This window comes from Pseudorca crassidens, chromosome 2 (genome assembly GCF_039906515.1).
Source record: "Pseudorca crassidens isolate mPseCra1 chromosome 2, mPseCra1.hap1, whole genome shotgun sequence".
Lineage (NCBI taxonomy): Eukaryota > Metazoa > Chordata > Mammalia > Artiodactyla > Delphinidae > Pseudorca > Pseudorca crassidens.
The window spans coordinates 140,954,547-140,970,834 of NC_090297.1; the positions used below are offsets into that span (position 1 = coordinate 140,954,547).

The 16,288-nt window shown below is 37.9% G+C and overlaps 1 protein-coding gene and 1 long non-coding RNA gene across 2 annotated transcripts in view; one reads left to right on the forward strand and one right to left on the reverse strand.

Annotated features, from left to right (window-relative positions):
* The window catches only part of PDC (phosducin), a 64,526-nt gene extending 50,685 nt beyond the window's left edge, over positions 1-13,841 (reverse strand). Inside the window, exon 1 of the mRNA XM_067714671.1 lies at positions 13,734-13,841. The gene's annotated coding sequence lies outside the window, so the exon portion shown is untranslated. The remainder of the gene's footprint in view (positions 1-13,733) is intronic.
* Positions 1-16,288, forward strand: part of LOC137211930 (uncharacterized) — a 154,876-nt gene that overhangs the window by 80,943 nt on the left and 57,645 nt on the right. The window lies entirely within an intron of this gene.

A 16,288-nucleotide genomic window follows, 5' to 3' on the forward strand; every position in this document is an offset into this window, starting at 1 on the left:
TAGCTACCCATGTACATAAGTGTGCACACACATAATACACTTACACACATAAACTCACACACTCCTATATTTATACACACACACGTACACCTACATATACATATACATGCATAAGTATTTTTCTCCCCCAACCCCCAGCCCTTGCCCTCAAAGAATCTTATCTTTGTTTAGCCAAACCACTTGTCCTATGTGCAAGAGAAAAGAGTTCTTTCCATTGTATAATTATGCATGATACATATTACACTTTGCACCAGCATAATCTTTAATAGCTGTTCTACTGATCTCAAGGCCCTGATTTTATAATTTTGAATTGTCAGTATTAAAATTTTCAGAAAATTCCCTGGCATTCCAGCAGTTAGGACTCCATGCTTTCACTGCTGAGCGTGAGGGTTCAATTCCTGGTAGGGGAACTAAGATCCCGCAAGCCGCACAGCGTGGCCAAAAACAAACAAAAAAACCCAATAAAACCAAAATTTTCAATTCTGCTTCCCTTTCACAATTAGCAGCTATATCTCCTTAGACTTAAAATGAGGATATAATAACTTATAGGGCAGAGTTTTCCTGTTTGCTGATTGTATCTTGACTTCACCTTGACTCCTACACATATTAAACAGAACCATAAGAAACGGCCATTGTTGTAGGTTAAAAGTGGTCAAATAATAGCAATTTCAGGGACTTCCCTGGCAGTCCAGTGGTTAAGACTTTGCACTCCCAATGCAGGGGTACGGGTTCGATCCCTGGTCAGGGAACTAAGATCCTGCATGCAGTGTGGCCAAAAAAAATTTAATTTAATTTAAAAAACAGCAATTTCATATGGTTAAACCTAAATATTAAATTAATTTTTATTTAGTGATATTATTCTGATCACTTATTAAATTCCTTAGATGTTCTGTCTCTTTCTTTTAACCATTTAATCCCCAGGTAAAGGCTTGAGTTTTTTGGATCATCTATTGTTGAGGCTACTATGTACAGATAAGAGGAGATTTATTTCTTAGTTTCTTCCTTCTTGGACAGAGTCTGGATGATCTTTTCATTCTTGGCCTATAGCTGCTCCTCATAGCACAGGTAGCCTCAGCATGGTCATCCAACAGTCTCTTGTGGACACTGTCTGTGTTTAGCCTGGGCATGTGTTTCATAAGAATCTTAATTTTGAACATTCATTCATCTCCAGGTATGTGCCATGTTACATATAGCCATTAGTCTCTTTGCATTTAATCTATCTTCTGAGAAGTCCTTGCAGAAATCTTATCTTTCTCACCTATGTCATCATGAGGATTTGAATATTGGCCACAAATATTTTGCTTATATGTGTCCACGGGCAGTGCGCCAAAGTGCTATTCTGGCATTGTTCTAAGAGTAGATAGTCACAAGCTTGCAGATGGTCAGCTCATTTTTTTTTCTTTGTGGTAAACGGGCCTCTCACTGTTGTGGCCTCTCCCGTTGCGGAGCACAGGCTCCGGACGCGCAGGCTCAGCGGCCGTGGCTCACGGGCCCAGCCGCTCCGCGGCATGTGGGATCTTCCTGGACCGGGGCACGAACCCGTGTCCCCTGCACCAGCAGGCAGACTCTCAACCACTGTGCCACCACGGAAGCCCATGATCAGCTCATTTTTGATCAGGTTCAAGATTTGCTGATAGGAATTGGTATTGATGGATGTTATTATTTTCTTTGGGGGTCTAACCATATCTTTTTCTTGCCACAGCAGAGGACTCCGTGGGGGTGAGCCTCTTCTAAAGCTTGAGTACCTAACCTCTGGGACCTACATTTTCATGTCTCACACCTGCCATTCCTATCATTCCCATAGGCCCGATCACTGGCAGCCCTTCCCCAGCTGGTTTTAACAGCCATATAAAGTGCTTTAGTGAATGCAGAGAAAGAAGGAAAACTGTTTTCCTGAAAAATAGCATCTCTCAGGGTGTGATCTCATCCCTGAAATTGCTATTATTTGACCACTTTTAATCTTATGTGTCAACTTGGCTGGACCACAATGCCCAGATATGTAGTCATACATTATTCTGGATGTTTATGTGGGAATGTTTTTGGATGACATTAACATTTAACTTGGTGAACTTTGGGTAGAGTAGATTGTTCTCCATAATGTGGGTGGGCCTCATCCAATCAGTTGAAGGCCTGAATAGAACAAGAGAATGACATCCTCTGAGCAAGAAGAAATTCTGTAACAGGCAGCCTTTGCACTTGAACTTCAACACATTGGATTTTTCCTGAGTCTTTAGCCTGATGGCTTTTGAACTTGAACTTCAGCATTGTCTCTTCTCTGGGTCTCCAACATGCTGGCCCACTCTGCAGATTTTGGATTTGCTGGCCTCCATAATTGTGTGATCCTTAGAATAATCACCAATTCCTTAAAATAAGTCTCCTTCTACATATAAGCACATCCTATTGGTTCTTTTCTCTGGAGAACTCTAATACAAAGGGGATAGAAGCTAATGCTTATTTAGTGCAGGGTGTGTGTCAGGCCTTCTCTAGATATTAACTCAAAATCCTCAGATAACTCTAGGAGGTAATGGAGATTCAAAGAAATTAAGGAACTTGCCCCAAAATATCTAGTAAATGACAGACCCTTGTTTGAATTAGGGTTTTTATCATTCCAAAGTGCCTTCAACTAATGACCCTGCAAGAAAAATAAATGAATTTCATAAGTGAATACTTCCTGAGTTCCTACAGTAAACTAAAAAGATAATGTAGCCATAAACCTTTCTTTTATTAAGGACCATGTTAGGGAATTCCCTGGTTGTACAGTGGTTAGGACTTCATGCTTCCGTTGCAGGGGGCACAAGTTTGATCCCTGGTTGGGGAACTAAGATCCCACAAGCTGCATGGTGTGGCCAAAAAAAAAGTACTATATTATTCTCTCCTTTTCTCACTTCCCTATTAGATGACTATCTTTTTTGGTGTTGTCGTTGACTGGCATCAATTCTTCTCCCTGGTAGAACCTGATTTCTTTGAGGATTTACCTCTCTCCCACTGTGTATAATCGTGTTGGGAGGGTATTTCAAGCCTATGCCTCTAACAGTGAAACTTTGAAAGGCCAGACCATTCCTCTCCCACTCCCTAGAACTGCTAGTGGGTGAGATTATGATCTAAGACCTTCTAATTGGAAGATTTTGAAGTCTGAGTGGGTGGTGCAAGGTCAGAAAGAACAGCCAGAGATCTTTTCTGGCAGCAACAGCTATTCCAGCATTATGGTAGTTATTTCCTCCTGTTTCTTCATTTTTTCTTTTCTGGAGTTGCCCCAGTTTCTTTCCCTTGCCAAGTTTGGTCCTCTAACTTCCTGTCTTCTCTTTAAGACCCTAATATCCTTCCCATAAACTCCCCTTTTGAAAGTTAGACAGAGTCAGTGTCTGCTAATTTCAACCAAGGAACATAAGTGATGATGAACCTCAAGATACAGATCCTCAGGGAAGGGGAGATATCACGTACTGTGCCCTTTGATGAAGCAGCTAAGAAAGTTATCTGGAAAAACAAATTTCTCAATAAACAATACAGTGTGGGGGCTTAGAATAGTTTCTATCATGGAACAACATAAAGAGTGTGAGGAATTCGAGGATGGCAGGGTAGGGAGGCTCCTGATGGCACTGGATGAATGGTAACAGAGGAATTATAGACTCAAAATATTAAAGTATCAGTTTAAAAAAATGGATATAATTTCAGGGACTTTATATGAATATATTGAAAGAATCTCCTATATCTTGCACATATTGGATTGAAATAGCCAAGAATCAAACTCAGTGTTTAACCACTAGTTGAATTCAGAGTTGTATCAGTCAGGATAGGCTACCTGGGTTATGCTTTGGTAACAAAACAACCTTATAATCACAGTGATTTAAAGCAATAAAGGTCTGTTTCTCATTCATACTACATATTCATTGCAGGTTGGTTGGCAGTTCTGCTCTGCATAACCTTCACTCCACGACTCAGGCTGATATAGCCTCTGCTATCTGGACCATTGCTGGTGATTGTGGCAGAAGGAAAAAAAGAAAGTGTGATGAATTGTGAACTAGCTCTTAAAGCTTCTGAAGGGAAATGAAAAACATCACTTCTCATATATATTTGGCCAAAGCAAGTCATATGGCCTTTCATAACTTCAAAGGGACAATGAGGTACAGTTCTGCTCAGTATGAGAAGTGGAAATAATTGGTGGACAGCACTAATGATCACTATCAAAACTTTGCTAGATTTCTTACACAAAAGTTCAGACATCCGTTAGGAAAATGTGAACTAGAGGCATCAGAGTAATTCGAACCTCCAAGCCCCTGTAAATCCCCCCTGAACTTTTCTTGACAGAAGAGCAACTCTTCCCTGTTGTCTGAAAAGCTATTTCCTCTCATGCTTGTAGATGCCTATATACCTTCATCTGAGGGAATTCACATTGAGAAAGTAGTCGGCAATCTTCCTCGTGCCCCATATCTTTTCATCCATAGACCATTAATCAGAATTATACCCTGGCATGCCTCAGATCAACCTAGGCAAATTAAAATTTTACATAACAAAAGAATAGCAGGCAGGAACATGCCAGTGTATGTTAACCCTAATGTGGGAATTACATGTGGGAAATGATTTTGTGGATACTTGACTAAGCAGAGTACAACATGATTTTAGTTTTACTGAATTTGTCAATGTGGTTCATGTATCAGAGATTCTATATGAACTAGACTAGCTGGGTTGAGAAAACTAACAGTTTTCTCTTTAAATTGGTTAACACATGTACACAAACACACACTTAAAAATGCATTCAGTAGTTAATGAAAGTTGGATACTAGAATTTTAGAAATATCTTATTTTAGAAATTATAAAAATGGCCATCTAGGGGGTCTTAGATGATAGTCTCTTCAACAAACACCTGAAATATGTATTGAAGGAATCACCAGTATCTTTAAAAGCATCCGTTTTTAAACATCTACTTAAAATAGCTATCCTCTCTAGGCCAGAAATGCTGGTATGAAATACTGCATTGGAAATGAGCAGCAGCATGGGGATGGCTGAGATGAGGCAAGACCATAATAGGCAGTAAGACTGGTATGATCATCAGACTGGACTATCTGGAAGAGCTGTCTGGCTATGCCTGCTTGTTTATGAATGAGTTCCTTAGAAAAAAATTGGGAGTGGAGCAACCACATAATATAAAACCAAATAAAAACTCCAAGTCAAGTAAACAGAGATCTGACTTAAGCCATGAAAAGAAGAATTCATGATCAAATCCTTTAGCCAGTTCCTTAACCTAATTGTTTACACTATCTGATCCCCTTGAATGAAGGGAAGACCAGGCAACCTTGATGTCAGATCCTGTGGTAACACTAAAAGTGCATTTGGGAGATATCAAGATAGCTCCACCAAAGGGAGAAACAACTTGCTGTGCTTTTTAGCCCTGTACCATTAAGAAAGAGACCCAATACTTGGCACACCTTGGCCCAATACCCACTTAGTGTATCCTGATTTAGCCATTTACCAGGTAACCCGAAAAGCTGCCAACTTTGATTGAGGCCCACAGCAGGAGAAAATGCCCTAGGAAAAAAGTGTAAAATGCCACTGAACTATTACTAATGCTTATGGCTGGAACAGAGCTGTGAGTGAAAGGAGGGAATGAATGGGTTATAAACAGTGTGAGACAGTGTAAGCAATTACATGTGCATATAATTCTTCTGGGAACATTTTCAGAAGCCTCCCTATATAGGAAACACATGTTCTCTAATTTGGGCATTCATAGTGACTTTAATTCCTGAAATTTCCCTGATGAATGGAGAATTAGAACCATTTGTCTATTCTACAAAAATAGAAATATCCATTAAAAGCACAGGCTGACACATATCACAGGGAGATCAGCTTGGTGCTTTGTGACCACCTAGAGGGGTGGGATAGGGAGGGTGGGAGAGAGATGCAAGAGGGAGGAGATATAGGGATATATGTATATGTATAACTGATTCACTTTGTTATAAAGCAGAAACTAACACACCATTGTAAAGCAATTATACTCCAATAAATATGTTAAAAAAAATAATACACCACTTCAGGTATATTAAAATATTGTAACGGTACACTTTCATATTTTGTGCTACTGAATACATACATTTTACTTGGACATCTGTTATATATCACACAACACATTCTACATGTTTTTTTGCTTTAAATAATTAACTTTTTAAAAGATTAAAAATTAAAAAATATATATTTATCCTCACACACACAAAAATGGGTATTTATGAAAACATACAGTAAATCTCATAGTTGATAAAAACATTTTTAAAGACTTCCTGTTTTTGAACCAGGATCAGACAAGGATGTTTGTTTTCACTATTTCTATAAACCTTCTACTAGATAGTTTAGTTAGTGCAAATAGACATGAAAACAAACAAAAGAAGTAAGGATTCAGAAGGAAAAATAAAAGTGCTATTATTCATAAATGATATATTTTGAGACCATAGCATTTGAGCATACAAAATTAGACTTGCATTTTCCTTATGAATTAAACCTTCTTATCATTTTGACTTTCTTTTTCTGTACTAATGTTTTGACTTAAAGTTAGTTTTTTTTTCATATTTATGTGGTTAAACTAGCTTTCTTTTAATTAGAATTTGCATGGTGTATCTTGTTCAATCCTGCAACTTTTAATCTTTCTATAAACAGCATATAATTTTTTTTGTTATTCAGTTGTCAAACTTCATTTTAACTAAGGTATTTAGTTTATGTACATTGAAGGTAGTTATTGATATAATTGAATTCATTTTTGCCATTGTATGTTCTACCTTTTATTTGTCCCAAGTGTTTATATTTCTTTTTCTTATTTTTTTAATTTGTCAAATTGGTTTTTATACTTTTATTGTTTTTCTCTTCACTAGTTTAGAAATGGTTAACATAGAAGTCAAGCTCCTTAATTAACACTTTAATACCATTTAGCACCCCTACCTTCCACTTAATACATTACTATCTGGTATTTTAATATTTTTTCAAAAGTGACAAGATATTATTATTACTTTTAAAAATACAATTGATGTACATTTAAATTTGTTCATGTACTTACCAATTTCTTTGCCCTTCATTACTTCCTGCATCTCAGACATTCCATCTAGGATCACTTTCTTTGTGTCTGAATTTCATCTTTTAGAATTTCAATTCAGGTGAAAGCCTGCTGGCAACAACACTCTCACTTTTATTTTTCCTGTAGAAGTCCTGATTGATATTTTTTTCCTCATTACTTTGGAGATAAATGATATTGCCTTCTTCCTTTCATTACTGTTGATGATAAGTCAGCTTCAGGGGACCTGTGGCTCCTTGAAGGTAACTGTTTATTTTGGGGGACTGGTTTTGAAAACTTTTTATGGTTTTTGAGTTTTGATAGTTTGTTATGATGCTTTTAAGTGCGTATTTTAAAATAATTGTCTTCTGGGATTTATTGGGCTTCTTGAATTTGTGGTATATTATCTTTCTTTAGATCCGTGAAATTCTCATCCTTTATCTTTTCAAACCATGAATCTGCTGCACTTTTGCTTTCCTCTTCTAGTGGTTCTCCAATTGAACATATGATAGACATTTTCATTGTCACCTTCACACCTCCTATTCACTTTTGCTTCATTCTATCTTTGTCTCTTCATCTTGTGTTCTTGATCTCTTCAAATTTCTCTTTTACTTCACCAACTGTTATTTCTTCTATTGTATCCAATCATTACCAGCTATGCTTTGTTTTCTATATAAAGAAAAAGTTTATTTTCTCTTCATCTCTCTCCTTTCTCTAAACCTGCACTCAGGTAACCAACATTAAGAGTTTGGTGTGTATTTTTCATCTCTTTATCCGTGCCAGGCAAATACATACAGATACATAGGGTCACTTTTATTTAATAAAGACTTTACTTTTTAGACCAGTTTTAAGTTTACGATAAAATTGAGAGGATGGTACAGAGATTTCCCATATAATCCCTGCCCACACATATACACTGCCTCCCCTTTTATCAACATCACTCACCAGAATGTAGGATGAACCTACATTGACACATCACAGTCACTCAAAGTCTATAGTTTACCTTAGGGTTCACTCTTAGTGTTGTACAATCTGTGGGTTTGGACAGATGTGTAATGGCATATATTCATTATTATAATTTTATGCAGAGTATTTTCAACTGCCCTAAAAATCCTTTGTACTCTGCCTATTCACCTCTCTCTCCTCATCTCCTTGGCCACAACCATTGGCAACCATTGATCTTTTTACTGTGTCCATAATTTTGCGTTTTCCAGAATGTCATATAGTTGGATTCATACAGTATGTAGTCAGATTGGTTTCTTTCACCTTGTAATATGCATTTTTAGGTTTCCTCCTTGTCTTTTCATGGTGTAATAGCTCATTTCTTTTTTTAAAAAAATAAATTTATTTATTTTATTTATTTATTTTATTTATTTATTTTATTTATTTATTTTTGGCTGTGTTGGGTCTTCGTTGCTGCATGTGGGCTTTCTCTAGTTGTGGCGAGCGGGGGCTACTCTTTGTTGCAGTGCACGGGCTTCTCATTGCAGAGCACAGGCTCTAGGCACGTGGGCTTCAGTAGTTGCGGTGCATGGGCTCAGTAGTTGTGGCTCATGGGCTCTAGAGAGCAGGCTCAGTAGTTGTGGCACATGGGTTTAGTTCCTCCGCAGCATGTGGGATCCTCCTGGACCAGGGATCAAACCCGTGTCCCCTGCACTGGCAGGCGGATTCTCAACCACTGCACCACCAGGGAAGCCCCCTCATTTCTTTTTAATGCTGAATAACAGTCCACTCTCTGGATGGACTACAGTTTATTTATCCACTCATCTACTGAAGTATATCTTGCTTGCTTCCAAGTTTTGGCAAATATGAAAAAAGCTGCTATAAACATCCATGTGCAGGTTTTTGTGTGAGCATAAGTTTTCATTTCCTTTGGGGAAGTACCAAGGAACACGTTTTGCTGTATCATATGGTGAAAGTACGTTCAGTTTTATAAGAAACTGCCAAGCTGTCTTTGAAAGTGGCTGTACCATTTTGCATTTCCACTAGCTATGTATGAGAGTTCTTGTTGGTTCATATCCTCGCCAGCATTTGGTATTGTCAATGTCTCACATTTTGGCCATTTTCATAGGTATGTAGTAGTTATCTCGTTGTTTTAATTTATGTTTCCCTGATGAGTATGATGTGGCTTTTCATATGCTTATTTGCCATCTCCATTGCTTTAAAAAATTTCTCTTATTTTATTTTTCAGTTAGACACTCTGTTTGGTTTTTTCTCACATCTGATAGATCACTTTTCATGATCTCCTGATTCCCACAGGTGTTTGTAACTTTGTGAGTTATTTCCTTAAACATGTCAAGTGCAATTGTTTTAAAATCTGACTGATTGTCCCAACATCTGAAGGCTTTGCATGTCTATTTTGTTTTTATTGCTGTTGTTATCTTGTTTCTGCAACTCCTAGAACAGTCCCTAACACCAAAAATAGTGTTTCCTGATGGTAACTGCATGGTAAATATTTATTTACTGAGCAAATTCATGCGCTTTTTTTGCCTCTGTATCTTGGGTTGTTGTTGTTGTTTGTTTTTTGTCTAGCCCATTTGGATATTTTTTACCACATACTGGTTATAGCTTTTACAGCCTTTTTTTTTTTTTTTAGCGGTACGCGGGCCTCTCACTGTTGTGGCCTCTCCCGTTGCGGAGCACAGGCTCTGGATGCGCAGGCTCAGCGGCCATGGCTCACGGGCCCAGCCGCTCTGCGGCATGTGGGATCTTCCCGGACCGGAGCACGAACCCGTGTCCCCTGCATCGGCAGGTGGACTCTCAACCACTGCGCCACCAGGGAAGCCCCTAATGCGGGTTTTTCAACCTCTCCAATTAGAGATTTTCTTCCCCAAATTAGCCACTGTCTTTAAGATATTCAATACTTAAAATGTGTTGTTTTATTTATAATTTATTGAACACTTTTCATTATTTTTAGCAAGGATTTTATATGAATAACCTAACATATCATTATCAGAAATCAGATTTAATCAATATCTTAACCCCTAAAATATAAAAAACCTTAGAACACTTTAACTCTATTCCTCCCTGCACTTATATGCTAATTTTGTCCAGGATTTTAATCCTGTCCTTTCTTTAGCCCCATATATTCAACATTGCTATTTCTTTTTTTTAAACATTGCTATTTCTAAATTATATAGTCAATATATGCTTTGTTTTACACACACACACACACAGACACACATGCACACAGACACAGACACATTTACTACTCTATTTGCTCATCATTTCTTCTTGTATTTCAGACCATGCTTCTGGGTTAATTTTCCTTCTTCTTAGACATTCCTATAATGTAGATTTCTTAATAATAAAGCTTGTCAGTTTGAGTTAAGCTAAGCATGTCTTTATTTTAGACATTCTTGAAAGATAGTTCTGCTGAATACATAATTCTACGTTGATAGTTTTGTCTCTCAACCATTTAAAGACATTATTACACTCTCTCTATTAGTGCTGTTGCTGTCATTCTGGCTGTCATTTCTTTCTATGTTGTCTCATGTTTCCAGGATTTAAAAAACAATTTAGCCTACTTTGAACATATTGTGATTCGTGAATCAGTAGAGATTTGTGCTTTTCTTAAATCTCAATAATTACAGCCATGATGTCTCTAAATTTTGTCATTCCTCCTTTCTATCTATTCTCTTATTCTGGAATTCTGTCTAGGTCTATGTTAATCTTTTCTTTCTGTCCTCCATATCTCTTTCATATTTCTCATATCCTTGTCTGTTTGTGATGCATTCTGTGTAATTTCTCAAGAAATATCATCATCATTAATTCTCTCTTTAGATGTGTTTACTGCTTAACCATTGATTTTTTGATTTCAACAGTTATATTTTAATTTTTAGATGTTTCACTCTCCCGTCAAATATATGGGTTCATAACTTTTAATTGGTTATCTTTGTAATGGAATCTTTTATTTCTCTAAACATTTCATACATATTTGCTCAAAATTCTTTATCTTATAAATATATACAAAAATCTTGGGAGTCTAAATCTGTTGTTTATTGTTTTTACTGACTAATATTAACTGCTGTTTTCTTTGTAACCTTTGATTGTGATTAATTGCCTAATCTTAACTATGTGACATTCCAGTGAGTCTAAATTAGACAACTGTTTGAGTGGAGAGGATTCACCTGCGCTTCTGCTGATACCCAAGAAGTTCCAACAGCTAAGGACAACTATGGTTCCCTTTAACAATCCTGGATCACTGAGAGTTTAGGCTCAACTCGATATTTCAGTGCTGGCCTAGGGCTCAGTGTCCCAATAGCAGTGCTGCTACCAGCATCTGCCCTCATATTCTCAGGGTAACCTGACCCCTCTTGTCTGGCTACTACTTCTAGCTCCCAGCTCTGGCCACACCTAACTCTTCCCACAACTACTCCTCCTCCCAGAAAGATGACAAGAGAATTTCCAAAACCTTTGTTAAGACTCACAATGCCTCACTCTGTCCTACACATAGCTTGTAATTTTGTAGGGGGAGATCCCACAAAAAAGAACTTATTTCACAAGAGTGCTAGAAATAAAATTCTTAAAGTCAATACTTAGACTTGATTCTGTAGGTGTATGCATTGCTGATACCTCTATCAAGGACATTGGGATAAAACTCTGAAAAGTTGCTTCATTCATTAAGAAAGTCAACATATATTTTGGGGGTGCCTACTAAGTGCTAGGCACCGTGCTTGTTAGGCACTCAATCAACACTATGTAATTTGACACAACTTTATAAATAACATTTAATTTTTAAATTTTCCAATCTTTCTAGTTCTCTTATTGCCATTTCTAAATTCTCTACCTCGGATCATGGTTTTACTCTATATTCCTGTCTGATTGAATGACAAATATATGGAATTTAGAAGCAATCATTAGAGGGGAAGGGGAGAGATGATTGTGTAAAATACATTCCTTTTCCAAATAAACAAATGGACAAAATGGAGCTAAATCCCAAATTATTAACAAACTGTTCCAGAAGTTAATTTGAAAGTTTAGGTTTCAAATAGACTGATGGGAACATGGGAACCTATTTAACTCATAATGTAGCAGGTTACTCATATGCTCATTTATTCAATAAATGATTACCAAGTGCCTATTATTTGCCAGGCACTGTAAAATGTTGCTGGGGACACAATAATAATCAAAGTAAAGTGGTTCCTGTTCTTGCATAGCTTACTGTTTAGCTAGAGATACAAACTATACAAGCAATAGCAATGAAAATTCAACCAGCCATGAAAACAATGAAGAAATACAGGGAGATATGGAAGCACAAAAAACCTGAAGAGGTTAGCCTGACAAAGGAGAAGGAACAATGAGAGGCATTGGAGAAAAGGTGTGTAAACACCAGTAGACAAGAAATATATCACCTTAGTGAAACGAAGAGAAGTTATGAATGATGGGATGGAAGAGAATGTAGCGTCACTTTTGGGAAAGATAATGAAAGATGAATCTGGAAAGATAAACTAAGGCCAGGTAACAATGCAATGTTGAAACTTTTAAATTTATCCTAAGAGCAATGGAGAGTCATTGAAGGATTTTATGCATGGAAGTAACTTGACTAGGTCTGCAATTTGCAAAGATTCTTTGGCTAGAGTGTGAAAAATGAAAGGGACTGTCAGGGATAGAGAAGTCTGTGAAACCAGGTAACGTATTTTCAGCAATTTAGGTGAGAGAGTATTGAGGGAAATGGATGAAGTCAACAATTTAAAAGTGCTGCTTGTAAGGAAGTGAGAAGGTTTAGGAAAAGGGTGGATCAAGAGATGACTCTGGGTTTGGCTTAATCAGCTCTCTCTAGAGGGAAATAGTTGCTGCTGGAAAATTTGATCTTAGGAACAGTTGGTCCTTGCTGACAACCAAGCTTCCATAAGACACTGGTATGGATAATAGGGTTTCCTTCTGTTTCTTGTTTCTGACTCAGTAAAGAGAGAGGATTTTTATGTGCTCATCCCCAATTGAAGAGGGAATGCTATCTCCAAAATGGGCATTAAGTAGAAGCAAAAAATTCAAGCTGTCAGTCTGACTTGATGGAGATGAAGGGATGACAAAGAAAGATCTGTGGGTTGGTGTTACCCAGGAGTTGGGGAGAGTCGGGATCCCAGCTTGAGCCTAAGTTGGGGCCACTTCTACCCAGCTATGTCTGGTGGGACTTGTAGACTGATAGGATGTGTCTACCAGGAGCCTAGAAGCCTCCTAGAAAAAGCACATTTAATACAGTCTTAAATATTATAGAAAAAAAGGTGAATCTGAGTACAGTAAAATGTTTGTAGCATAGAGGTTAAAAATATGGGTTGTAGAGCTATAGTTGTAGATGGTTAATAGCAAGAGTTCATATTCCAGCTTCACCACTGTATGGTCCAGTTTCCTTATTTGTAAAAAGGATAACTTTCCTACTTGTCTGATTGGGTGGTTGTGAGGATTAAATGAATTAATCCATACAAAGCACTTAACAGTCTCTGACACACAGTGAGTCAATAAATATTAGCTAATATTATTATTTCTTTAGCTCAGCTCTTCACAGACTTCAGACTTGAGCCTTGAGGAGGAGATGGGGGTGACAAGGAGTAGGTGAGAAAACAATAATGAAATAATGTTCTTGACTAAAATCTCACAAATATATTAGGGCACAAGAGTCACGAAAACAGGAGTGTGTGTGTGTGTTGTCAGACACACCATGGTGCCCAGTGGGGCAGGCTGGATTTGGAAAGTAGTGGCTTACCCTGGGCAACAGAGGCGAGCTCCACGCAGATCCAAGGCAGTGGGCCTCACTGAAGGAGGCCAGGTCCCCCAAATGCAGGTCAAAGTCATTCCTAGATAAATGTTCCCTTGGTGTTTTAAATTAACTTTCACTGTTTGTCATATGATATGTAGTCTTAGGCATATTACTGATTTAAAAAAAAGCATGACATTTTTGAATAGCAAATAAGGTAATCGTGGGCAATCTGAGCAAACTTCTCAATTGTGTTTCGGCTAACGTACGTGAAGTACATGCTACTCACTCAGTAGGAAAGACTATTGGCAGACTGACAAAATGAATCATTGCTGAAATGTATTCAAAGAGAATTAGAGAGCAGAACCAGGCACAGAATCTAACAGGAAATAAGCCCCATGGGTCATTCTGAGTTATAACTTTTTCAGTGTGTCTGTATGAGTTTATGTTTATTTGTATAATAGTAGGATGTACTGTATTGAGCAAGGGGAAGACTTTTCTGTAACATACGGGAAAGTTTTCTTTTATCACTCAGGTTTTATCGTCTGGTTTTTCACTTTTTATGCAAGTTTTTTTTCCCCCTTCATGTTAGAATAATTTTGGTCAATGTTTTTTTTCAAGGTATGAGTAACTTTTATTTTATTGTCTTTAGAAAAAGTTAAAAGAGTCACGATGGTTTTCTTCTATCAGAATGGAACCTATTCTGCACAAAACTTAAAATTCATTCTTGGTTTCCACCTGAAACTTGACAAGATAAGCCAGATTGATACTTTACAGTCTTCAGCTTTTTTAAAAAAATATTTATTTATTTGGCTGCATCAGGTCTTCGTTGCATCAGGTCTTAGTTGCGGCATGAGGGATCTAGTTCCCTGACCAGGGATCGAACCCAGGCTCCCTGCATTGGGAGTGTGGAGTCTTAGCCACTGGACCACCAGGGAAGTCCCCTAGTCTTCAGCTTTTAAAATATATTTTGAAATCTCCTTTTCACTTTGCATCCAGAAAAGTATTTTTAAAACTCAAATATGAGCATGTAATTTTCCAGCTTAAGACTCCTTAGTGGCTCTTCCATTGACCCAAAACCTACCAGGTTTGCCCCAATCTGGCACATACTTACCACTCCAGCTTGGACTTCCAATCTGATTTTTTTTTGTCTCTGTGCATCAGCCACAAAGGACTTACTTCTGTTCTTCAGTGTACAGTCTTCTTTCTAGATCAGATATTTAAAACCCAAATACACACAGAAGCAGAGTAAGGTAAAGTGAAACAAATGTAGACTGATGGTATCTGTGGCAAATTGGATCACACATACTCTCATGGAAGCAGCTGCTCCTTGGTTCAGCTGAAAGTTGCCATGTGTTAGATCTCATTTTTTAAGAAATCTGGTTTCTTTTTCTGGTAACCTCCAAGTTCTTAAATGTTGGCAATAAATTTTTTTAAGCACTACAAAACTCAATAAATCAAGTTCTGCTTACTATTATTATTCCTGTAGGCAGCCAGATTGCTCATTCTTAAAGACTCTAGTCCTTCTTTTCATTACCCACCTCTCCCTAGGCCCTAGCCTCTAATCTCTTCAGGAGACTCCCTTCATAGTTAAATTCCCTTGCTCAGGACTTCCTTGGTGGCTCAGTGGTTAAGAATCCACCTACCAATGCAGGGGACACGGGTTTGAGCCCTGGTCGGGGAAGATCCCACATGCCTCAGAGCAACTAAGCTCGTGTGCCACAACTACTGAGCATGCACTCTAGAGCCCACGAGCCACAACTACTGAAGCCCACGTGCCAGAACTACTGAAGCCTGCGTGCCTAGAGCCTGTGGTCTGCAACAAGAGAAGTCACTGCAATGAGAAGCCCACGTACCACAAAGAAGAGTAGCCCTTGCTCACCACAACTAGAGAAAGCCCATGTAGAGCAATGAAGACCCAATGCAGCCAAAAATAAATAAATAAAATAGAAAAAAAATAGTGCTTTCTTAAAAATAAATAAATAAATAAATTCCCTTGCTCTACAGCTCTTACCATTCCTTTGATAGCATTCATCATACTTTTTTTTTTTTTAATATTTATTTGGTTGTGCCAGGTCTTAGTTGCAGCAGGCGGGCTCCGTAGATGCAGCTCACCAGCTCCTTAGTTGCAGCAAGCATGTGGGATTTAGTTCCCTGAACAGGGATCAAACCCGGGCCCCCTGCATTGGGAGTGCGGAGTCTTATCCACTGCGCCACCAGGGAAGTCCCCATCATACTTTTTTTTGACTCATCATGCCCATCAGACTCGTATGAATTCCATGAGGTTAGAGACCATACACATCTTTTTTATTGTATCTAGAACAATGGTTGGGATATAAAAGGCAGCTCAAAAATATTTGTGAATCTAATTGAAGTGGATTACAATATTATCCTAGTTATATTAATGTTAGGTATGTATATATTCTATATTACCCCCATTTTATAGAATGAGAAATTATAATAGTGTGGACTTAAAAGTGACCTTTTTGTGGTCACTTAGCCCTTAGTAATCCAGCTTCTGAGTCAGAGGTCATAGCTCTTTTCACTGGACCATGTTACTTTTC